The 25,232-nt window shown below is 42.8% G+C and overlaps 1 protein-coding gene across 5 annotated transcripts in view; it reads left to right on the forward strand.

Annotated features, from left to right (window-relative positions):
- The window catches only part of LOC137427874 (uncharacterized), an 84,296-nt gene that overhangs the window by 37,464 nt on the left and 21,600 nt on the right, over window positions 1–25,232 (forward strand). The window contains exon 1 of one of the 5 annotated variants that reach the window (XR_013623415.1): window positions 5,917–6,053. The exons of 3 other annotated variants lie outside the window; for them this stretch is intronic. The gene's annotated coding sequence lies outside the window, so the exon portion shown is untranslated. Of the gene's footprint in view, window positions 1–5,916; window positions 6,054–6,293; window positions 6,418–25,232 lie in introns of those variants that run through there. One more of the 5 variants, XR_013623416.1, reaches the window with a different exon arrangement.

Raw genomic sequence — 25,232 nt, forward strand, 5'->3', positions numbered from 1 at the left:
CAGAAAAAGCACAGGGCCCAGAACACTGCCTTGAGGAACAGAAGGGGAACAAACACCAGAAACAGATTTGACCAGACGCCTGCAGGATTTGGAGGAAGGCGACAGGTTTGAGAGTTCAGTCTTGAGAGTAGATAGCCGGATACTTTGTTATATTTTGCCAAGTGTCGCTCTGTGAGGGATTTTTCGCTCATATGACTCATTTTTCACTCTGCGAGTGATTGTTTGTTTGTCTGTGAACAAGATATCTGAAAAAATTGTGGACGGATTTGGACGACATTTGACAGAGAGGTAGCGTATGTGACAAGGATGAAATGATTAGATTTTTGGGAGATCCGAATCCGGATCGTAGAATTTTAAAAGTGATTCTTCACCATTTGAAGATGGGGCCAAAACCGATATACAGCACGATATCTCAAAATGTTATGGACGGATTTGGACGAAACTTGGTGGACAGGTTGGGTGTGACAAGGACGAATCGATTCGATTTGGGTGAAGATCTGAATATGGTTTCGGATAAGAGAAATATATTCTTTTTAAGTGATTCTTCACTCTTGAGAGATCAGGTGAAAAGCGATATTTTAAAATATTTTAAACATGATATTTTAAAAAGTTGTGGATGAGTCATGGCAAAACTTGGGGGATGAGTTGTTTTGGCGACGAGAACAAACCGATTGGATTTTCGTTCATGTCCGAATCCAGATCCAGCCTATCAGTGGGACACAAAACATAAACTGTTCAGCCTGGCGGACGTGCAATGCATTCAGAAAGTATTCAGACCTCTTCACTTTTTCACATTTTGTTATGTTGCAGCCTTATGCTGAAATCGTTTAAATTCATTTTTTTCCCTCCTCAATCTACACTCAATACCTCATAATGACAAAGAGAAAACAGGATTTTAGAAAGTTTTGCAAATTTATTAAAAAGAAAAACTGAAATATCATATTGACATAAGTATTCAGATCCTTTGCGATGACACTTGAAATTTAGCTCAGGTGCCTCCCATTTCTCTTGATCATCTTTGAGATGTTTCTACACCTTGATTGGAGTCCACCTGTGGTAAATTCAATTGATTGGACATGATTTGGAAAGGCACACACCTGTCTATATAAGGTCTCATAGCTGACGATGCATATCAGAGCAAAAACCAAGCCATGAGGTCGAAGGAACTGCCTGCAGAGCTCAGAGACAGGATTGTGTCGAGGCACAGATCTGGGGAAGCCTACAAAAAAAATTCTGCTGCATTAAAGGTTCCTAAGAGCACAGTGGCCTCCATAATTCTTAAATGGAAAAAGTTTGGAACAACAAGGACTCTTCCTCGAGCTGGCCGCCCGGCCAAACTGAGCAATCGGGGGAGAAGGGCCTTGGTAAGAGAGGTGACCAAGACCCCGATGGTCACTCTGGCTGAGCTCCAGAGATCCTGTGTGGAGATGGGAGAAATTTCCAGAAGGACAACCATCACTGCAACACTCCACCGATCTGGGCTTTATGGCAGAGTGGCCAGACGGAAGCCTCTCCTCAGTGAAAGACATGAAAGCCTGCTTGGAATTTGCAAAAAAGCACCGAAAGGACTCTCAAACTGTGAGAAACAAGATTCTGTGGTCTGATGAAACCAAGATTGAACTGTTTGGCCTCAATGCTAAGCATCATGTCTGGAGGAACCAGGCACTGCTCATCACCTGCCCAATACCATCCCAACGGTGAAGCATGGTGGTGGCAGCATCATGCTGTGGGGGTGTTTTTCAGCAGCAGGGACTGGGGGACTGGTCAGGGTTGAGGGAACAATGAACGGAGCAAAGTACAGAGATATCCTCAATGAAAACCTGAAACAGAGCGCTCAGGACCTCAGACTGGGCCGAAGGTTCACCTTCCAACAGGGCAATGACCCGAAGCACACAGCCAAGACAACGCAGAAGTGGCTTCGGGACAACTCTGTGAAGGTCATTGAGTGGCCCAGCCAGAGCCTTGACTTGAACCCAATGGAACATCTCTGGAGAGACCTGAAAATGGCTGTCCACCAACGGTCCCCATCCAACGTGACAGAGCTTGAGAGGATCTGCAGAGAAGAATGGCAGAAAATCCCGTGACTCATTTGGGCTGACATCTGTCAATTTCCCGACCCGGATCTCAGTTAACGGTACATCATCTCTTCTTGACTTGGTTATGACTAACTTCTCTGCAAATGTCTGCTGTTCTTCTTCTCCAATCAGTTCATATGATCATATGGCTGTTAAAGTGGACATCTCTGGGCCATTTTCAGAGAGCCTCCTCATCACTGATGTCTAGCATTTCACTCAGGCCGACTGGCGTGGTTTTCACCAGCCACCGAATTTTTTTTTTTTTTTTTTTTTTTTTTGTGCACACAATCGAGGCTCGTGAAAGAGCTAACATTTATCACACAAACAAACCAAACAGACAAACAAGCAAAGTATGTAAAAAGGGGAGCGGTAGACAAGATGGGGAGAGAAGGGGAAGCACATAAACACAACATTTGAGATCAGGGACATCGGGAATGTGTGGGTGGGAGAGGGCTTGGGGGGAGGCGGCGTGGGAAGGGGGGAGGGGTGGGAGAAGTATAAACACCAGGACACCAAGGACTTCCAGGAAAGAAGTTGGTATTTCAAAAAAGTGGATTTGGGGTGAAATTAGGGGGGCAGAAAAGATCAAGGTTTTGGATGGGGGAAGACGAGAGATGGTGGTGAACAGCTGTTTCAAAGACCTGGAGGGAGGAGTGGGATTGAAGAGAGTGAGGAAGTTTGTTCCAGAGGCAGGACAAAAGAGGAATGAAGGAGTGAAGGTGAGCAGAGAGTCTTGATTTTGGCAGTTTAACCATAATAGGGTTGCAGGCAGATCTTGTGCGACCTGTAGGACTATTTGGGGGACAGAACCCAGAGAGAGCTGGGGGAGCAAGGCCGGAGAGGAGTCTGTAGAAGACAGAAAGACCACCAACCTGCCTGCAGTGAGTAAATGAAAGGCCCTCGGAAGTAGCTTCATCGCGGGAGATTCCAATGATTCTGAACGCTTTGGTTTCAACAGCGTGAAGACGAGCTTGGTGTGAGGCAGGAGCACCAGCCCAGATGGGAGAGCAGTATTCCATTGAGCTGTGGATGAAAGCCTTGTATGTGGTGAGGAGCTCAGGTGTGCCAAGGAAGGACTTCGCACGACGGAGGATGCCCAGTCGGCGGCTGGCTTTGGAGGCCAGATTTGAAATGTGGTTTTGCCAGGAAAGATCATGGCAGATAGTGAGACCCAAAAGCTTGAGTGACAGAACTTCTTGGAGAGGATTATTCAGAAAGTGGATGGGAGGGTTGTCCAGTCGGTCTTTTCGGAGAGAGATCGTAAGAGTGTGCGATTTGTCAGGATTGAAAGACATGTTCCACTTGTTTGCCCAGTCTGTGATTTTGTCCAGGTCTGCAGAGAGTGAGGAGGCCGCAGACTGCCGATCTGAGGGATGAGGAATGGAGTGGAAGGGAGTGGTCATCAGCAAAGAGATAGAGGATTTTCAAGAGAGTCGGAGAGATCATTGATACAACAACAACATGCATTTTAAAAGGCCATTTTCCCTGCTAGAGCGGGGGTTAGCCTTGCGGTCCCCATGACAATCTTCTCCATTTTGCCCTATTTTCTGCATCTCTCCTTGTTAACCCCCTTGCCCGCATTTGCTGATGATCACTCCCTTCCACTCCATTCCACTCCATGATCGCCAGCTGCACCGGTTAGTCCGCAATGGCCGTACCAAGTCAGCTAATCGGCTTAGGGCTGAGTGGCAGTAACTGACAAATGTGCCTGTATCCAGAAGGCTAGTCAACCAACGACTGGTTCAAGCAGGCTATCATGCCAGGTGTCCCCTGAGAAAGCCACGCCTGACCAGACAACACCGCCAGCGCCGATTGCAGTGGGCCAGAGAGCACCGTCAATGGCAGCCAGGACACTAGAATCACGTGATCTTCAGTGACGAGTCTAGATTTCTGGTCTATCGTCAAGATGGCCGCGTCCGAGTGCGCTTAAGTCCGAGGCCGCGTCCGAGTTCTGGTCTTCATCAATAAATCTGACTGGAAAATCCTCTCTATCTTTATGCTGATGACTCCACCCTCTGCCGCTCCATATCTCAACCCTCAGATAGGCAGGCAGCAGCCTCTTCACTGTCTGCAGACCTGGATAAAATCACAAACTGGTTAAACAAGTGGAACATGTCTTTCAATCCTGACAAATCGCACACCCTCACAAAGTCTCTCCATAAATACAGTCTGGAAAACCATCTACTTTCTCAACTAAAACCTCTGCTTCCTCAACAATCCTCCTGAAGAGGTTCTGTCAATCAAGCTTTTGGGTCTCACGATCTGCCATGATCTTTCCTGGGAAAACCACATTTCCAAGCTGGCCTCCAAAGCCAGGCACCGACTGGGCATCCTCCAGCGTGCGAAGTCCTTCCTTGGCACCTCTGAGCTCCTCACCACATACAAAGCTTTATTATGTCAACATCTAAGTTCAGGTATCTTCTTCTTCACCATCAACTGTTGTTCATCCTGTCAATTGAACTGTCTTCCAACATAGCAAGTCTGACTGGGATGCCTTGTGTTCTTTGCCAGCCCATGTTCACTGGAACTCATTCCTTTGTCACAACCCATCTGAAACTGCCAAGTAAGTCACTGACTGGATCCTTGTTGGTGCGGAGCTCTTTCTCCCTTCTCGGACCTACCAAGTGAAACCACACACTTAGTACAGGCATTTTACGAAAAATAGCTGTGCAACCTCACACAAATTGCAAAAAAACAAACAACGAATTTTGATTCCTGTATATGTCTTCTATCACATGAAAAAAGTCTTAAGGAATCATCTGGGGGGGAAATTATGAAAATCATCAATGTTTAACCCTACCAAAAACTGATTTTTTTTTGGCCACAAATCAGTGTTCTTGCATGGTTGTTCAAATGACTTATGAGTATATACCATGCTTAATGTTTGGTGAAGAGGATTTAAATCGATGAAGAATTCAAGTTTATAAAGAAATTCAGAAATCATCATCATCATGTGGCATCATCATCATCATGTGGCATCATCATCATCATATGGCATCATCATCATCATATGGCGGCATCATCATCATATGGCAGCATCATCATCATATGGCATCATCATATGGCATCATCATCATCATATGGCATCATCATCATCATATGGCATCATCATCATCATCATATGGCATCATCATCATCATCATATGGCATCATCATCATCATCATATGGCATCATCATCATCATCATATGGCATCATCATCATCATATGGCATCATCATCACCATCATATGGCATCATCATCATATGGCATCATCATCATCATATGGCATCATCATCACCATCATATGGCATCATCACCATATGGCATCAGCATCATATGGCATCATCATCATCATCATATGGCAGCATCATCATCATATGGCATCATCATCATATGGCATCATCATCATCATCATATGGCATCATCGTCATCATATGGCATCATCATCATCATCATATGGCATCATCGTCATCATATGGCATCATCATCATATGGCATCATCATATGGCATCATCATCATCATCATCATCATCATCATATGGCATCTGTGGCGAGTTAGTGCAGCCAGATCCCCTGCAGTTTCCACAAGCTGGAGTACACTCAATGTTATTTTTCTTGCATGTGCATCTCAGGGTGCTGCAGTCAACCTGACAGTTGCACCTGATCACCTGCAGCAGCTTATCAGGAGCAGGAGCTAGGGCTGTCTGGAATGGCACAAGCCCCTCGTCACACTCCTGCCACCCCCACTCAGTCGGACGAAGTCCATCTGCCGATCCCTTCCATTCTTGAACTTGCAGGTACACACGCAGGTTGTGGTACATTGCTGCTCCTGCTGTTGGTGGCAACATCTGTGGTTGGACGGGAGATGAGCTTGAAGCCACCTTCTCACAGAAGCGCTGATGACGGAGGAAGTCCAAGATGTCAGTGGGTTTTCCATTGTAGAGGATCACCAATGCTTTTGCTCCTGCATCTGCGACATCCAGCTTGGAAGCAAAAGGTGTGTCAAACACCTTGGCCTGGTCGCGGAATGCGCTGCTTGCTTTGAATCGCTTGAGAGACGCGCCCTTTCCTATTCCATGGAGGCGAGATGTTGTGTCGCATCCAAGAACTGCATGTATAAAGAGCACGTGCTTGCATATGTCTGGACCAAGTCGTTGTTTTGTAGCTTTGATGTTCCAAATGTGAGGCTTCTTTCTGTTATTTTTTGGCTCAGGACAAAAGAAGATGTCATGGGATTCCAGACTTGCATGGTAGATGAGGAGGATGAGGTCTGTGTCATCACCAACTAGCTCAGTGTTGGTGGCAGCAGCAGACTGCACGGCCTTCTGCACAATCAGGAGGTCAGCATCCCCTGAAGCATGGTGCGTCTCACAGTTTTTTTTCTGCAGCTCTTCACTCAGCATGAAAATGAATCGCTGCTTATGCTGTTTGTTTGCAAGGAACTGCTCCTTCTTCATTGTAAGAGGCATGTCAGCTGCAAACGTCACAGTTGCGCCAGCATTTCCTTTCGATCGTCTCTGGTGTGCCATGTCCTTTGTGTTGGTGCTCTCATAATCATCGAACACGACAATGGCATTTCCATACCTCTTCGTCACATATTCCGTGTACTGGTGACAGATGTCTTTGTATGTTGCTCTGCGAGACCATGGGATGCGTTGAAGAAGTGCTCCTCCATCCAAGACATACTGGGTGTCATCATCGGGGATAATTGCAGGAACATCAGATCCGAGGAGATCCCTGATGGCACCAGCAAGGGCTGGCTTGTGTGCTTCTCTGAGAAAAAGAGAGGAATCAAAGAGCTCTGGTGGATAGCTGCATAGTTCATGCTTGAAGGCTGACTCTAGTTCATCAGCTTTTTGCGCAACTGTAATTAGTCTCTGGAAGAGAAGCTGTGGGTCAACCTGGACTTGATCACTATCAATCTTGACAGACGACTTCATGCCGAATGTGACTGCTTGGTCTTTCTTCTTGAAGGTGTACTCAGCTGTTGTTCTTTCATCCATTGACCTTAATATCGATTCCCCAACCAACTGAGCTGAATCGACGTTAACAGTTGGGTGGGCATGGACTCCAGTGGCAAGCTCCGCAGACTTGTCATTGCTGAATGGATTTCGCTCTTGTAGATACTCGAGAACTGACAGAGTGTCCTTCCAGTCACGGGCTTGTCTTGCTGTGGTCATGGCCTTGTTTTGTTCGCCGGTGTTGTAGTTCACCCCTGTGAGCTCCTGCATTGCCTGGTTTACTTCTGCATGGCATCGAAAGCAACCATAGCAGACGTTGTTGCTCCGTCATTCCTCGACCACGTGTGAGCCCTCTGCTGGTCTTCAGACTTCTCATCAGCTTTAGGCCTTCCAAGCTTTGCTCTCTTGGAGATTTCCGTGTTCATCTGCTGAGCCATGGGTATCTGCTTCTTTGTGTGGAAATTGACGCTGCAAGTCTGATGGTACACTGCATCTGCATCATGCAGGTCATGAACATGCAGAATTCGTGCCTTGACAGTACCTGGCCAATCATCTGCTCGTTCACGACATGTTGCCAGGAGCGTTTCTTTGAATTCAATGGTCTTGACTTGAAGAACTTGCTGCTTCTTCCTCTTTCTTCCAAACGTTGCTGGTCTACCACAAAAAAGGCAATCAGTCTGGAAAGAGAACCTCTCCTCAGATGACCGAAGTACTTGTCTGTCATTGCTTGTGCTTGGCTTTGACTTCTTGATTGGTGTCCTTGGCTATCTGTTGTGGGTGACAGTATGTGCGGCGACAGTCTTTGTGTACCTTTTCTCCAGGCACAGTGTGAATGCTGTCTTTTCTTGCGTTGCTGGCCTGGTTGATGGCAGAACTTCCCTTTTCTCCAAGAGTTGATGCCGTTGACCCTCTCTCGTCTATAGATTTTTTGCAGATGGCACACACTTCAGATACCTCCATGGCTGAAAACAGAAACCACTATCTACACTTAGTAAACAGCAAACCCTTCATATTATCACAACTGAAAGATGCCCATTGCAAAAAATATCTAACATGGAAAAATATGGCTCTTGCTGCTACTGCACGCTTTCTGACTCGGAACTTAACACTACTTGTTTTACAAATTTTTATTTTACATAAAACGAAATCTTTTCAGAAGATACACAAGAATATCCTTTTTGACTCAAATAAAGAATGAGCATGACCTCTAATCATCAAAATAAGATCAGAATTTGATTCCTCGACCCCAAAACCCCATAAAAAGTGGTATTACTCATGATTGTTTTGCTTTTGATTTTTGTAATAACAATTGTCAATTAGATGGATAGCGGCCATATTGGATTTTGCCGATTTGAGAACTTCCCCCCAGAGGATCTCTGAAGACTTTTTTGGGGTCAAAGGATATATTCAGGGACACAAAACAAGTGAGCGAGTTTTTGTTGCAATTAGTGTGAGGTCTTAAATACAAAATGCCTGCACGAACACAGCCGTGGTTCACTACGGCTTGTCATCGCAATCACTTTTTCGAACAGAATGATTGTGTTGGTTCGAGTGAGGCACATCATTTGTTTCACCTTGCGAACAACCATGGTAAACGAGTATGAGGGAATGCCAAGCGACAGTATGCAGAATCTGTTTGTCATTCTATCTCAAATAAACATCTCGGTTCTCGAGATTTTTGGAGAATTGCTCATAGCATTCTCAACCATAATCAATCATCGATTCCTGTCCTCTTCAATTGCTCTGAAGTGCTTTCTTCTTTTGATAAAGTCGACCTCATTGTTAAGCATTTTGCTGCAAATTCCACACTTGAAGACCACAGACAAGCATTGCCTCTTTGTCTTTCCCATCTTGACACCAGGCTTTCCACTGTCATCAGCACACGCAGGAAAGTTGCTAAGATTATTCAAAGGCTTGACATTTCAAAATCGACTGCACCAGATAGAATCCCTGCAATTGCTTCGAAGATGTGTTCACTCGAACTGTCTTCTGTTCTCGAACTGCATTGCTTTTGCATGTCAGTTTGTGTTTCCATTTAGCTGAAATCAGGCTTCTGTCGTCTCTGTCTTTAACGGCTCAGGTGAGTAATCAGATCTTTCCGACTAACTATCGGCCTGTTAGCCTTCTACCCATTATCAGCAAAGTGTTTGAATCCTTGATAAATCGACAACTCATGACTCATCTGGAAACCCGCAACATCCAAAATGATGTTCAGTATGACGTTAGACATTAAAGGTCGAATGGTTGGCTGAACATGTAAATTAAATTCCCAGCATTCAATGACTGGAAATGTGAATCGGGCTTTGGATCGTCATGGAGAAGCCAGGGTTGTTGCTCTTGACGTCTCGAAGGCTAAATTATATGGCATTTCTGGAAAATTGCTTGGTACAATCTCTGACTTCCTTGCAAATTGTCAAAGCTCTGTGGTACATGAGGGACAGCAAGTAATCACCTGTCCATAACACATATGTAAGGTATCTGTGTCTCGTTCAACATCAACTTGTTTTCCGACCCTGTCTCTGGGTTCTTCACCTTTGCAGGAACTCCCTGTTATCCGTCTTTGGATTGGATATCAGCTCAAACCACAGCTGGGAAATGTGCATCTCTTGTTGAGCTAAAAGCACCTCCCAGCACCTTGAAGCTTATTTCGTGCTCAGTGATACCTTTCTCAAGCTGCTATGCTCCATCTACACAAGGCCACTATATGTCCTGTCATGGAGTATCATTGCCATATTTGGGCTGGTGCTCCAGTCTGTTACCTATCTCTTCTTGACAGAATCCAGCGACGTGCTGCCAATTTGGTGGGACAGGGATTGACATCATCCCTGGAACCTCTCTCAATCTGCCGCTCTATTGCTTCCTTGAGCCCTTTCTACAGATATTACAACGGAATGTGCTCTGAGGGTCTATCAGGTTGTTCCACCTGAGCACACGTTCAGTTGCTCAACATGTTTGGCAGTTCGTTCACTATAATTTGGCAGTTCATGCAGTTCATACACTATACAATTCCCATCCATACACTATAACTGTCCCAAAGAGTAAGACTATAACGTATAAGGTATTCTTCTGGTTTTTTCCCCCCTGCACAGCATCACTCTGGAACACGTTGCCTGCATCCTGCTTTCCCCTCCATCCCAACCTCCCGCAATTCAAGAGGAATGTCAAAAGATTCCTCCTTTCTGTCTCATGTGTAATATCTCTACTTTCCTTTGTGTAGGCCTCACCTCGAGTGGCCTTGAAGGCTTTGTTGCAGGCGATATCTCATTTTAAAAAATATACGTGGGTGTGCATTGAGGGTACGTACCTCAGTTGGCACTGCCAAACCGTGCGGCACCAAAAGGAAACACGTTTTTAGCTGCGACGAGCAGCTCGATGAGAGCACCGCGTTGTTGCTGTTGTTGTTGTGGTGCCTTTTTAGCTGCGATGAGCAGCTCTGTGGGAGGACCGCGTTGTTGTTGTTGTTGTTGTTGTGCCTTTTTGAATAGCGCATGCGCATACACTCGGTGTGTGTCCCCGGTGTGTACCCCGGGTTTAGAATAGGTACACCGTATCCCTGCGTGTCCTAAGAGGCGACTAAAAGGGTTGGCGTCAGGAAGGGCATCCGGCCACAAAAACATTGCTTCAAGAAGAGAACCATGCCAATGACAACTACATGTGGGCAGGGTACAGCCTGAAGTACCCCCGTGGGGGACCCCAATCTCTCTCGTCAAAACAAGGTGGGGAACCCGATCGAAGCAAGGGTGGAAATCACTCCTTTTATGACGACGAAACGTCTGATGCCCGACGTGGAGATCGGTTTCTGAGGTTTGGGACGTGGAATGTAGGGACAATGACAGGGAGATCAGGAGAAGTGCAGTGGTGGAAGTATTGGTCAGAAGAAGAGTGGACATATGTTGTGTGCAAGAGACGAGATGGAAGGGAAGTGGTGTGAGAATGGTGGAGGGTAGGCAGGGACAGAAATACAAGTTTCTGTGGCAAGGGTGCCCAGAAGGTGTGAATGGTGTTGGTATCCTGTTTTCTGAGGAGTTTGCAGACAGTGTGGTGAGTGTGACAAGAGTGAGTGAAAGGTTGATGATGGTGAAAATGATGATTGGAAAGCTCTTGGTGAACGTCATCTCGGGATATGCTCTGCAGGTTGGACGGAGCGATGAAGAGAAGGACACCTTCTGGTGTGCAATAGAGAAGCTGATTGAAAACGTGAAAGATGAGGAAGTTGTTGTGGTAGGAGGAGACCTAAATCGACATGTGGGAAGGAGTATGGATGGTTTTGAGGGAGTTAATGGGGGTTACGGATATGGTGTGAGAAATGGAGAAGGTGAAAGGATTTTGGAGTTTGCTGATGCATCTGATTTGTTGATTTTTAATACTCAGTTCCAGAAAGAGGATAAAAAGCTTGTTGCATACACATCAGGTGGGTCGACGACAACCGTTGACTACCTGCTGGTGCATAGGTGAGATAGTGGGCACCTCCGGGGACACAAAGGTGATTCCGAGGGAGGAGGCTGTTTCACAGCACCACTTGGTTGTTTGCGACATAAGGGTGAAAGGTGCGAGGAGAGCTCGGCGGGTGAAGTACCAACCGAGAATGAAGGTGTGGAGGTTGAAAGTGGTGACAGTGAGGCAGGCATTAATAGAGAGGCTGAGTATGGTAAAGGATGATGTGGTGGAGCTTGAAAGTGGTTGGATGTCAATGAAAGATTGTCTGTTGGTAGCCGTTGGTGATGTATGTGGATGGACAAAAGGACCACGGAGGCACTCGGAAACATGGTGTTGGGATGATGAAGTTAGAAAGAAGATTGACGATAAGAGGAAGAATTTCAAGGAGTGGCAGAAGGCTCTGGGTATGGGGGCAGAAAAGGCAGAGCATGAAAGTTATAAGGCAGCCAAGAAGGCTGCAAAGAAAGAGGTAGCAAAGGTGCAGGAAGGAGGCATGTAAGAAAATGTTCGGAGAACGCTTGGATTTGGAAGAGGGTCAGAGAGCGGTATTCAGGATTGCAAAGCAGATAGCGAAAGAGAGGTGTGATGTGATGGGGGTGAGTTGCTTGAAGGATGAAATGGGACAACTCGTTGTGGACCCAGATGGAATTAAAGGAAGATGGAAGAGATATATGGAAATGCTGTTGAATGCAGAGAATCAATGGGATGGCAACATAGAGAGTAACCCAGTTTTAGGACCAGCAGAGAAGATAAACGAGAAGGAAGTTGAGGAAGCGATAAAAGCAACGAAGAGAAGAAAGGCGGGAGGGCCGACGGGAGTTGTGGGAGATATGATGAAGGCAGCGGGAAGTTGGGGTGTGAAGAGAATGGCAGAGATCTGCAATCTGGTGGTGAAAGAAGGCCACATTCCAGTGGATTGGGAACGGAGTACCCTCGTCCCTCTATACAAGGGGAAAGGTGACCCTCTGGAGTGTGGCTCGTATCGAGCGATAGTTATTGGAGCATGGAATGAAGGTGTTGGAGAGGAGGATAAGAAAGAAATGAGATTGATGAAATGCAGTTTGGATTCATGCCAAGAAGGGGAACGACAGACGTGCTTTTTATTGTGAGGCAGTTGCAGGAGAAGTACATGGAGAAGAGGAAGAAGTTGTTTCTTAGGTTTGTTGATCTGGAGAAAGCATTCGATGGGGTTCTACGTGAAGTAGTGACAGGGGCATTGAGGAAGTTAGGAGTGGAGGAATGGTTGACCAGAGTAGTGATGTCAATGTACAAAAGCGCACACAGCTGCAAGGATGAAGGACGGGAACAGTGGTGAGTTTGAGGTGAAGGTGGGAGTGCATCAGGGGTCTGAACAAAGTCCACTACTATTTGTAGCTGTGATGGAGGTGCTGGCTCGGAACGTAAAGGAGGGTTTACTGTGGGAGTTGTTGTATGCAGATGATCTGGTGTTGATTGCAGAAAGTATGGATGGACTGAAGGAGAAGATGAACAAGCGGAAGGAATGTATGGAGACAAAAGGTCTGAAGGTCAGTATCGGAAAAACGAAGGCGATGGCAAGTGGCAAAGCATGTGGTGAGGTGGAAAGAACTGGGGAGTGGCCGTGTCCTGTGTGCAGGAAGGGTGTCGGAGTGAATTCCATTCAATGTACAATGTGTGCTGAGTGGGTTCATCAAAAATGTAGTTGTTTGAGAGGGTCATTAACCAGTGTGGCAGCTACATTCAAGTGTAAGGTGTGCACAGAGGGAGCTGCAGACGGAGGAAATGTTGAGTTGGATCTTGGAGATGGCGTGAAGCTGGAAGGTGTGAAAACATTTTGTTACCTCGGAGACATGCTGAATGGAGACGGTGGATCAGACTCGGCAACGGTTAACCGCGGTTGCGAGAGTGAGATGTGCATGGAAGAAGTTTCGGGAACTGAGTGGCGTGCTGACGAGGAGGGGGTGTCGTTGAAGCTGTCAATTAATTAAAATTTTCGCACCGACATTCTCCGAATTTCCTGCAGGGAACTCCGACGTATTCTCCACACCACTGCCCATGCTGCGGAACCTCTGTGGACGTCACACCCATAAGCGCCACCCTGTAACCTTCACCACGCCCTCTCTCGCACCGTGGTACTTCCCCCAAACAATGCACGCTCGCAAGCCTCTTCCTGGATGAGCACACACAACTTTCACACCCGGCCGTCTCACGATCCCTCCCACACCATTTATTCACACAATGCACTCCACAGTCATTCTCACTCCATTCACACACATGGGTCACCCCATGACAGTATACACACGATTTTACTTGTGAGCCATCCCGCCGAGGTTCCACAGCTGAATTTGTCATTCATGTCAGGTGCACCATCCGTGCCACGCACGCTCAGCCGCACACCATTCCTTGGGAAATCTTTGTTCAATCATCTGCACACGGGCATTTCTCCCGGCATGGACCATTCACACACCGTGACATGCAGTGCATTGAACTCTGACCTCCCTTGTTCCGGAACGGATTACAAACTTGTTCTTTTTTGTCTCCCGCACACAGGACCAGAACATAGCCATTTTATATTTTTCACGCTCGGGTAGCTCAACCCTCCTGTTAGTCAAGCTAACGGTTACCCACGTCTGGGTCTGTGCATGACCCGTACTCTCGCGCATTCATGCACTCCACTCTGCATGCTCCCGGCACACACCCTTTCACACCATGCATTCGCTCCAGCTGACACAGCCTCACCTCATCGTGGTCCGCTTTGATCGCTCATATCCTCTCCACCTGCACCTGACATGCGTTATCCTGATCTTTACACTTTTTGCTGCACATTCCATGATCTCTTCCTTCACATTCTTTGCCCTCCAGCTTGTCTCTAATCATTCTTCTTTGCCTTTATCCATTTCATCTTTTATCTTTATTATTTCCCGATTTGAATCCTTTGGTTCTTCTTCTGAGATTACTATAGTGTCTTCCATTCGTTTTTCATTTTCCGTTCTATCTTCTCCATTGTTCGTCCCATTTTTTCTGTCTTCTGTGTTTGGTCATCATGTCCCATTTTACATTCCTTCTTACTTGCCAACATTTCCCTTTTTACGTCCTTCTGAGCTGCCCTTAGATCCTGCATTTCTTCTGATTTGCTCGTTCAGTTCTTTTTGCCCATCTGCAAGTCCTTTTACTCCCTGTTTGGGTTAATTTACCTCTTGTTTAATCCCATTTATCTCCTCAATCATTCCAGCCTCACCTGCCCTCATCTCATTACGTTCACATTCTTCCTCACCTCACCTAACCTCATGCATGTCACCCTTTATGCCAGCCAGCCTGGCTCTCCTCCATTTTCATCGTCATTTGTGCCATAAGATGACTACGGTAATCAACAACATCAAATGGTCGCTGCCAGACTGCAATGACAAGGTGACCCACTAATCCATGCCATTGGTGCTGTCTTGTCCAGGGGCTGGTGGATCCAAAACCTTGACCTTTTCTACCCCCGCTAATTCACCCCAGATACACTTTTATGAAATTCCAACTTCTTTCCTGGAAGTCCTTGCAGGGTCCATATGTTTTATACCTCTCCCATCTCCCCCCCAAGCCCTCTCCCTCCCACACTTCTCTCGATGTCCCTGCTCTCAAATGTTGTGTTTGTGTCCTTCCCCCTCTGTCCCCATCTTGTCTACCGCTCCCCTTATTTTGTGTTTTATGTGTCAGTTTGACTCTTCATGTGATTAATGTTAGCTCTTTCGCAAGCCTCGATGTTGTATACAAAAAAAACAAAAACAAAAAACCCCTCAAAACCGTCTATACTCCTTCCCACATGTCCATTTAGGTCTCCTCCTACCACAACAACTTCCTCATCTTGAGAGAGGAGGCTTGGGTCCTCGATCGCAATCAGCACCATCACTGCTGCACTTCCTGGTCCTTCTCCCACAATGTTACATTCATGAACAGCTTCCTGGGCCATTAGCTCCTCCATATCCTCCTCAAGTAAGCTCACTTGATCCTGCTCACCTTGACTTGACAAAGCTGGACAATTTTTTAAAGTCCAAGTTCATCCTACACACCTTACAATTTTTGGTGTGCCGCTTATAGCGCCCCATATTAGAATCTCACTCCTGACATCAATTGTTCCGGATGCAGGGTTCTCCCTCTTTTAACAAGAGAAAAATGACCACAGTGTGGTCACCAGCTGCGATGTGTAGAATCATGAGGATATCCGTTGCAATATGCACGAATAAATTCGACCAGTCATAAAATTATACGCATGCACTCGCGTCTTTTTGTCTTTCAGTTCTGGTCTTGTCCTTTGTTTTGCGACGCAACATGCTTCATCAACTGATTACAACTGATGAGTTCTGTGAAACGAGATTTATATGAAAACATTCATGTTGTCTTTGTTGCTAAATTTATTCTGATTTCTTCAAACAAATCGCGATTTTAGTCCGTGATGTTCTTACCTCATACCAACGCACGGCCGTGTGTATGCGCATTGCGCATGCAACAACAACAACAGTCATTTTAAGGCCATTTTCCCTGCAAGAGCCAGGGTTAGCCTTGCGGGCCCCTTGACAATCTTCTCCATTTTGCCCTATTTTCTGCATCTACCCTTGTTAATCCCCTTGCCCGCATTTCTTCTTCCACCACCTTTAGCCAAGTCTTTCTCGGTCTTCCCTGTCCTCTACCTCCTTCTGCATTCATTTCCATCACTCTTCTCAACCAGTCACTTTCATCCTTCCTCAACACATGACCAAACCAGCTCAACCTGTTTCTGTTCAAAGCATCCATCACAGACTCTATTCCCACCATCTTTCGCAATTGATCATTTGCCTTCCTCTCTCTCAACGACACTCCGCACATCCACCGAACCATTCGCTTTTCCACCCTTTCCAGTCTTCGTTGCTGCTCTTCGTTCATTACTCCCACTTCTTCAGTGAAGTTCATTCCTTCACTCTGCTATGTCTCGCTCCCAGAAATCATAACATTTCTCACATTCAGCATACACCTTTCCAGGGATTATCCTGGAGGATTTTAGCAATGGGAGAAAATCTCCCTGCGTACAAAACAATGAGATTTTTTTCCAAACACGATGGGATTATGTAAAATTAAATTAAAATTGAAATTAAATTAAAAGGGAAACCCATGCATATACTTAACATGAATTGGCTGGTGTATATCTATGAAACAGCAACACATTGACTTTTAGAGTGTATCAGTGTTTAGTTTTTAACACTAAACACGAACAGTCAGCACGTTTTCTTTACAAAATCGTAAATATTCATTTTTTGTTATCTGAACAGGAATTACTTTTGACATAAAAGATTTTCTCTGATTATGCTTGAAAATTGAAACCATTTTACTGATAATCGAAAGGAAAAAAAAGTAAAGTTTTTACCTGATACTTGGGCCATGGGAATCTTCCTCTGATAGATGTTGTTGGATGGCTTTAAATATGCCACTTCCCGTTGCCGAAGTGATATGCAGATCCGTCAAAAATAGAGTGAAGGGCGTCATAGTTTTTGGATCCAAAACTCTGGCTGTTGCACACAGCTTGTGATGTACAGCAATGTCTGTACTCTCGTCCGTCATAATTGTAATGGCAGATGACTTGTGGAGCTTCTCGCTGACGGATTTGTCAATTGTTGTGGAAATGACATCCAGAAAACCACAGGCTGATTTATAACTCGCATATGTCACATGCCCAAGGATCCTGAGTTCGAATCCCGGTCGATCGCTGAATTAACGCCAGGGGGGTTGACTCAGCCTGTCATCCTTCCGAGGTCGGCTAATTGAGTACCAGTTAACTGGTAATTCCCTGCTTGTCGTAAAAAGGCGACAAAAAGGGTTGGCGTCAGGAAGGGCATCCGGCCGTAAAACATTGCTTCAAAAAGGGGACCAAAAAATAATAATAACAACCATGGTCCCCGAAAAGGCCAACCCCCGCTTTGCGGGGAAAAATGGCCTCTAAACGGTGGTATATGTCACATGTTTGTTCACTTTTAAATTCTCCAGATTTGTGGTATTAAGCTCTGACAACAAGGTCAGCAAGCTGTTATACTTAGACAGGGGAATTGCTTCCTTTGTCATCCAATACACCACTTTCAGACACATCAAAATACTTTCCTCTTCTTTTGATTTAGCCCTCTCAACCATGAGTTGAAGATTTGTTCTCGCCAGTGGTGCTGCAATCGCTCGTTGGTGATCAGATGACTATATATGTCGGGTTATTGTAGTCGTTTTGAAATTATCTGTACCTTCACTTAGACTGTTGACCAACTTCTCTGATCTACACAGTGAACAATACATTTTGTTCTGATCGGCATCATATTTCAGCCAGTCTCCGAATTTAAGGACCCAAGTAGTGTAATAATGTTGCTTCTGGGACACCTCCGTTTAACATGGGAAATCCCTATCTAATGTCATTTACCCCCTTGTCTTTTTCAAAAATCATAAACACCTCTATTTCTCCCACCCTCATCTTTATGAACCTTTTGTCTGTAGTACCTATCCTTAATGTTGTTCATTAGACCACTCAAACACTACAAATATTTGTTTTCTCTTATAGACCTATCATCCTTCTTCTACATATCATCTGGCAGATTAATCTTTGACCCACTCAAACATTGACCCATTCACTTCCATATTAATTCTTTCCCTCCCTCATTGCCCCTAAACACCTATATTTCTCTCACCCTGTTCTTTACGAACCTTCTAACCTTTTGACATGTTATCCTTATTCATTAGACCACTTAAACACCTGTGATCCTTCTGACCTCATGGACCTTTTAACCTTTTACTCTTAATATCATCTGGTGAATATAACCCACTCAAACAACGACCCTACAAATATTTGTTTATGCGTGGGAAATAATTTAATTCTCCTACAACTCTCTTCACCATCTAATATATTAACAAAAAATATGTTTGAGTTTGGTTCTTTATTAAGATATTTTAACTGAGCTAAGATAAAATGGTAAACCTCCCTCAATGTTCTTGCTTGAGCGCCTCCAGTGCCACATACCATTTTTTGGTAAGCTCCGCCCACTTTTTGGTAAACCACGCCCATTTTTTACTAAGCCCCGCCCACTTTTTGTTAAGCCACGCCCACTTTTTACTAAGCCCCGCCCACTTTTGCTAAGCTCCTCCCACTTTTGCTAAGTCCCACCCACTTTATAAACTCTTCAGCATTGTATCATTTCCAGGTAATACATTACATCATTTTCAGGGAATTTCCATCACATCATTTCCAGTTAAGACACGCCCAGGGAATTTCCACAGGAAGACACACCCAGTCCTTATAAAAGGCACCGACCACACAGGCTTTTTCAAACACGCTTTCTGCTTCACTTGAGAATGGACTACTATGCCGAAATGGAATGGGATAACTTTGCTATTCCATGGAGTCCTACTACCTGTGTAGAACTCAACCTTCAGATTGATGAACTGGACTCGAACCTCTTATCAATGGAGGTAAGTTTGTTTATTTATTTATTTATTTATTTAATTTTTTTTTTTTTTTTTTTTTTTTTTTTTTTTAAGATGAGACTCGTGTAAGAGTTAACAAAGTTTATTTTAATATTCATAAAGCTTGATTTATACAAATAAAAAATATTGTATTAAATTAATACATTGTTATTTTCTTTCACAGGAAATTGTATCTGAGATACGAAATGAAAATTCTGCTTTTAACACAACTTGGGATGAAGTTATTTTTTTGTTTGAAGACATTTTGAACAACCAAGACCCCCAGAACGAGTTCTACCTTGATGACCCAGCCAAAGAGTTATACCTTGGAGATCCACAAAATCCTGAAAAAGAGTTTTACCATGATGATACTTGTTGTGAGTTATCAAAACAAAACCCACTGAACAAGTTCTACCTTGATGAGCCAGAATACAAGTCATACATTGGAGACCCACAAATTTCTGAAAATTGGGAAAGGAGAGTTCTCCCTGATGGTCCGCAGTTATACTATGTGAGACACATCATAGAAACCCTAAAAAATTGGGCAAGGAGAGTTCTCCCTGATGGTCCGCAGTTATACTATGTGAGACACATCATAGAAACCCTAAAAAATTGGGCAAGGAGAGTTCTCCCTGATGGTCCGCAGTTATACTATGTGAGACACATCATAGAAACCCTAAAAAATTGGGCAAGGAGAGTTCTCCCTGATGGTCCGCAGTTATACTATGTGAGACACATCATAGAAACCCTAAAAAATTGGGCAAGGAGAGTTCTCCCTGATGGTCCGCAGTTATACTATGTGAGACACATCATAGAAACCCTAAAAAATTGTGAAATGGGAATTCTCCCTGATGGTCCGCAGTTATACTATGTGAGACACATCATAGAAACCCTAAAAAATTGGGAAAGGGAAGTTTTCCCTGATGGTCCGCAGTTATACTATGTGAGACTTATCACGGAAACCCCCAATATTTCTGAAAATTGTGGTTTTACCTTGGGGACTTGGAAAGATGGTTATATTTTTGGAGACTCGGAATGGGGGTTTTGTTTTGATGACTCGGAATGTGATACCTATCTTGGAGGCTCAACAGGAATGTGGTTATACCTTGGGAACTTGGAAAGTTGGTTTTATTTTGGAGACTCTACCTGTGGGGTTCCTCTTGGAGACTCTTTGGATTCTAAAGCAATGAACAATGTTCTTTATTTAATGACGCTTGATTTAAGCAATATCAAGAAAGTTCGAGGAAGAAAATGCTGGAAAATTCTTTCTTCCCATTTCTACTTCTTCAAACTTAAAAGCCTTGAAAGACAGAATTGGAGGAAGAGGAAAAAAAAAAAAGAAATACGTATTTAAAAAAGAAGAAAAGAAAGATTATGTTAGGGTTTGGGTGGGATTTTGAATGTGAGGGTTAGGGATGGGGTTGGGTTAGGGTTGGGATTTTGAATGTGAGGGTTAGGGTTGGGGTTGGGTTAGGGATGGGGTTGGGTTAGGGATGGGGTTGGGTTAGGGATGGGTTGGGTTAGGGTTGGGATTTTGAATGTGAGGGTTAGGGTTGGGGTTGGGTTAGGGATGGGATTGGGTTAGGGTTGGGATTTTGAATGTGAGGGTTAGGGATGGGTTGGGTTAGGGATGGGGTTGGGTTAGGGATGGGGTTGGGTTAGGGTTGGGGTTGGGTTAGGGATGGGGTTGGGTTAGGGATGGGGTTGGGTTAGGGATGGGGTTGGGTTAGGGATGGGGTTGGGTTAGGGATGGGGTTGGGTTAGGGATGGGTTGGGTTAGGGATGGGTTTGGGTTAGGGATGGGGTTGGGTTAGGGCTTGGGTTGGGTTAGGGTTTGTATATTATTATGACTCACTCGCACATACACACACACACAAAAGTTAAGCCCCAACTAAAAAGTTGTGGGATTCTGTGTTTGGGGTTCACAGATTTAAAAACGTATCCCCATTATACACACACAAAAGTTAAGCCCCAACTAAAAAGTTGTGGGATTCTGTGTTTGGGGTTCACAGATTTAAAAACGTATCCCCATTATACACACACAAAAGTTAAGCCCCAACTAAAAAGTTGTGGGATTCTGTGTTTGGGGTTCACAGATTTAAAAACGTATCCCCATTATACACACACAAAAGTTAAGCCCCAACTAAAAAGTTGTGGGATTCTGTGTTTGGGGTTCACAGATTTAAAAACGTATCCCCATTATACACACACAAAAGTTAAGCCCCAACTAAAAAGTTGTGGGATTCTGTGTTTGGGGTTCACAGATTTAAAAACGTATCCCCATTATACACACACAAAAGTTAAGCCCCAACTAAAAAGTTGTGGGATTCTGTGTTTGGGGTTCACAGATTTAAAAACGTATCCCCATTATACACACACAAAAGTTAAGCCCCAACTAAAAAGTTGTGGGATTCTGTGTTTGGGGTTCACAGATTTAAAAACGTATCCCCATTATACACACACAAAAGTTAAGCCCCAACTAAAAAGTTGTGGGATTCTGTGTTTGGGGTTCACAGATTTAAAAACGTATCCCCATTACATTTTATTTATTTATTTATTATTTTCAAGGGTATTATCTGCTTACTTGTGTTTTTTGTAATTCTTGTGAGTAAAATGAACCCAAGATTTCTTCTCCATTTAAATCATATAATTTGTAGGTCCAAGGGACTGTATCCATTACATCAATGATTTTAAATAATTCACGAGTCCATTTTTGTGTATAACCTTTCTCAAAATGACTTTTCCATTTGTATATTCTTACAATATCACCAACTTTAAACTTGGGCTTTCTCAAATTAATCTCCTTTTCATATTCTAATTTTGTAAATGTTTCTGATGGTTTTGATTGTGTTGATGAATGAACTGTATTATTGTAATTATCTACAATATCCTGAATTAAATACACCCATTTTTGAGAACCGAGTTGTGTGAATTTTTTATATAATTTCTCTTTTAAAGTACGATTAAAACGCTCAATAACAACTGCCTTTCCTTCATTAAAGGTGCTGTATAATTTAATACCCTTCCCCTTAAGAAATTTCATGAATATTTTGTTATAGAACTCTGTTCCCTCATCAGTCCATAACTTCTTTGGTTTCCTTTTATCCCGATCAAATATTAGCTTAAAGGCTAACATTAAAGTATCACCCCTTTTATTTTTTAAAGGGACAACCCAGGCAAATCTACTCCTCAAATCAATAACGGTTAAAGCATACCTGTATCCCCTGTCATTATTCAATTCAATTAAATCAGCGGACCATATGTGGTCAGTGTATTTAGAATAAACCTTCCTTCTTTTAAACTTTGTGATTATAGGTTTGTGTAATTCTTCAGCCAAAAGCTCCTCAGTCTTGATGGCATCATTAGAGCCTAATAGTTTTTTGAGGAATAACCAAGACCAAGTTTCAATTTAGCATTTATCAAATTTCTCACAATAAACCTATCAACTTTCTCTCTCAACGTTGGATTTTGTATCAAAGACAAATTATACAACATTTCGCTGTCGGCTTTATGTTTTTCAGTCAACGTAGTGGTTTTCCCATAAGCAATATCATGCTTCATACACACTTCGTCAACCCTATTTGTAGGTTTAGACCAAGGTTTAGGATTGTCAGCCTCATCTAATCTTTTATCCAAGTTTGTTCCTGGACCACAGAAAGAATACCCTGGAAGGTGTAATTCCCCTGGAATTCCAGTTGTTGTAAATTTACTTCCTGACAGAAACTTTTGTATGTCTCCTCCTCTTTTAGGAGAGATGAATTGGCACTTTTTAGAGCCACATACTTGACATATTCCTTTTTGATAAACTCTATTATTTTTAGCTTTAACATAAGAGATATTTTTAGATTTAGTTTTCTTTTTACATTTGAGACAATAACTCATATTTATTTATCAGAAAAATTCCGACAGAGTATCAAAACCTTTTTGGTTTTCAACATATACATTTCAATCTTTATTTTTAAAACATAAAGAATCCTAAGGAATGCCTTCACTCTCTCCTCCATTTATTTACAAATAAAAACTAACTAAAGTCAATGACACCAACATCATCAATCACATAATCTTTTCCTTCTTCTTCTTCTTCTTCTTCACCACTTTCTCGTTTAAATCTCCTCCCTGAAATTGAAGACATTGACGTTCTTATTTTTGAAACCATTATCTTCATAAGAGTTGTTAATTCTTTAATTTCCTCTTCGGTGCGTTGAGATTGATTTATTTGCTTTAATACACTCAATCTTTTATGAATCTCAGTGATTTCCATCTTTTTATATTTTTCCTCCCTCTCTCTTTGCTCCCTCTCCTCCTCCTCCATTTTCTCCCTCTCCTCCTTCTCCTTTTTCTCCCTTTTCTCCCTTTCCTCCTTCTCCCTTTTCTCCCTTTCCTCCTTCTCCTTTTTCTCCCTCTCCTCCTTCTCCTCCTTTTTCTCCCTCTCCTCCTTCTCCTTCTCCTCCCTCTCCCTTTCCTCCTTCTCCTTTTTCTCTCTTTCCTCCTTCTCTTCTTCAACTCCTTCCTCATCCCTTGCTACCCTTGAGTTTGAACCCCAAAGAATATTATACATATACTCATCTGGATTTTGAGATATTCTTGTATCTATAATTATTTTTCTCATAATAGGATACCAATAAGATTTGTTGACGATTTCTAAAAGAGTTTTATATTTCATAACTTTGAGAAGTTCATTTTTATTTAATATTTTAAACAAGTCTCTATTTGTGGGTTTAACAATATCAGTATAAGGCCAGTTTTTTATGACAAAATTCCCATGTATATGCTCCAAATCATAAGGTATGTAATACCGAGCACCCTTTTCTTGTAGGTATCCTTGAATACAAAAATTATAATTCTCTTGTAGTCTTCTTCCTGCCATTTATGTATCAGAAATATATGTGAGATTAATATTATGACAGGTAATACCACCCCATCTTCCCACTACCAAATCGGTTTGTATTCCTCGGCTTTCTATCCTTATCTCATTACCTTCCTTCTTTGTCATGCGAACCATCGCTATACTATCATATATTTTTATTTTCTTAAAATCACGTATTTGTTGTTTACTAATTGTACTTCCACATAAATCCTTATCTTCACCAAGTGGATAATATTCTTCTTTACGAGACTGATTTAAATCATGTAGGTCTTCTATGTTTATTGAAAAAGACCAATTATACCCTAAATCAGGCATATCATACCCCCATTTATTAATTCGCATATTAACTAAATGTCCTTCTTTATAAAATTTAATTGTAAGCAGGTAGTTAAATTCAATGAGGAAAGGTGTATGGTCAGTATAACCAGGTGTTGTGGTTGTAAATTTTACTTGTTTCACAAAACGTGCTGTTTTCTTTAAAGATATATATTGTGATAAATCACTGAATCTAATCAAGTCATTCGCATCTGTAGGGTTTGGATAATTGATTAATTTATAAGTATTCTTCATATTAATATTTTTACTTACACTATATTTTTGTCGTTCAGCCTGTGCCTTTGTATAATAATTTGATAAATCAATATCCTGAGAGGATTTTCCAAAGATAGAACCATCTTTTCCAACATAGGTCATTTATATTAGATAAAAAATGATATCATAAAAATTTTCATTATTGTTGAGTTGAAATAATACATATAAACATAATTGGCCACAACATTTAGAATTAATTTCTTGAACTTGGAATGTTTGATAAACACCATTCTGTAAGAATTGTATTACTTCAACAGGTGGTGGCATACCATAACTATCAAAATAATATTTATCCTGACTATTATGAATACAAACCCAATGAGAACCATTCTGTGTGTCTAAATTCATAATAATATTCTTTGTATTCTTATTTATATGTGTTAATTCATCTCTCATACAAATAACCACATTATCAATTTTTAGTGTTTTACAATACTTAGCTAGTTCTATATTTGACGTTGTATTCTTTCCAAATTGTTTAAACCATTTATCCATTTATTTATGAGAAAGATACAATCCATTACCCCGTTTAGTTAGTTTAACACCCGCTTGAGCGATAGAGGAAAGCATATCTCCAACCAACAATCTAGCTTTATCAGGTAGACTTTCAAGTTTTTGAGCAAAATCTACAATTACACCACTTCCACTAATTTGTTTCTCCAACTCCTTGTTATGTCTTTCCAATTCTTTTTGAGCTTTTAGTTGTGCCTTCCTTTCGTTAGCAGTTTTTACCGCTGCTGAAATACCACCAGTCAATGCTCCCGCCGCACTTAAACCAGCAAATAAAGGAATTAGAAACGGGAGAAATCCTCCTCTTGACTCGTCTATTGAATATTTCTTTAACATAGGTTTCGTCATTTTAATTTTAAGTGATCCAACATCATTTAGT

The sequence above is a fragment of the Myxine glutinosa genome, chromosome 5 (assembly GCF_964187855.1).
Source record: "Myxine glutinosa chromosome 5, kmMyxGlut1.1, whole genome shotgun sequence".
Taxonomy (NCBI): domain Eukaryota; kingdom Metazoa; phylum Chordata; class Myxini; order Myxiniformes; family Myxinidae; genus Myxine; species Myxine glutinosa.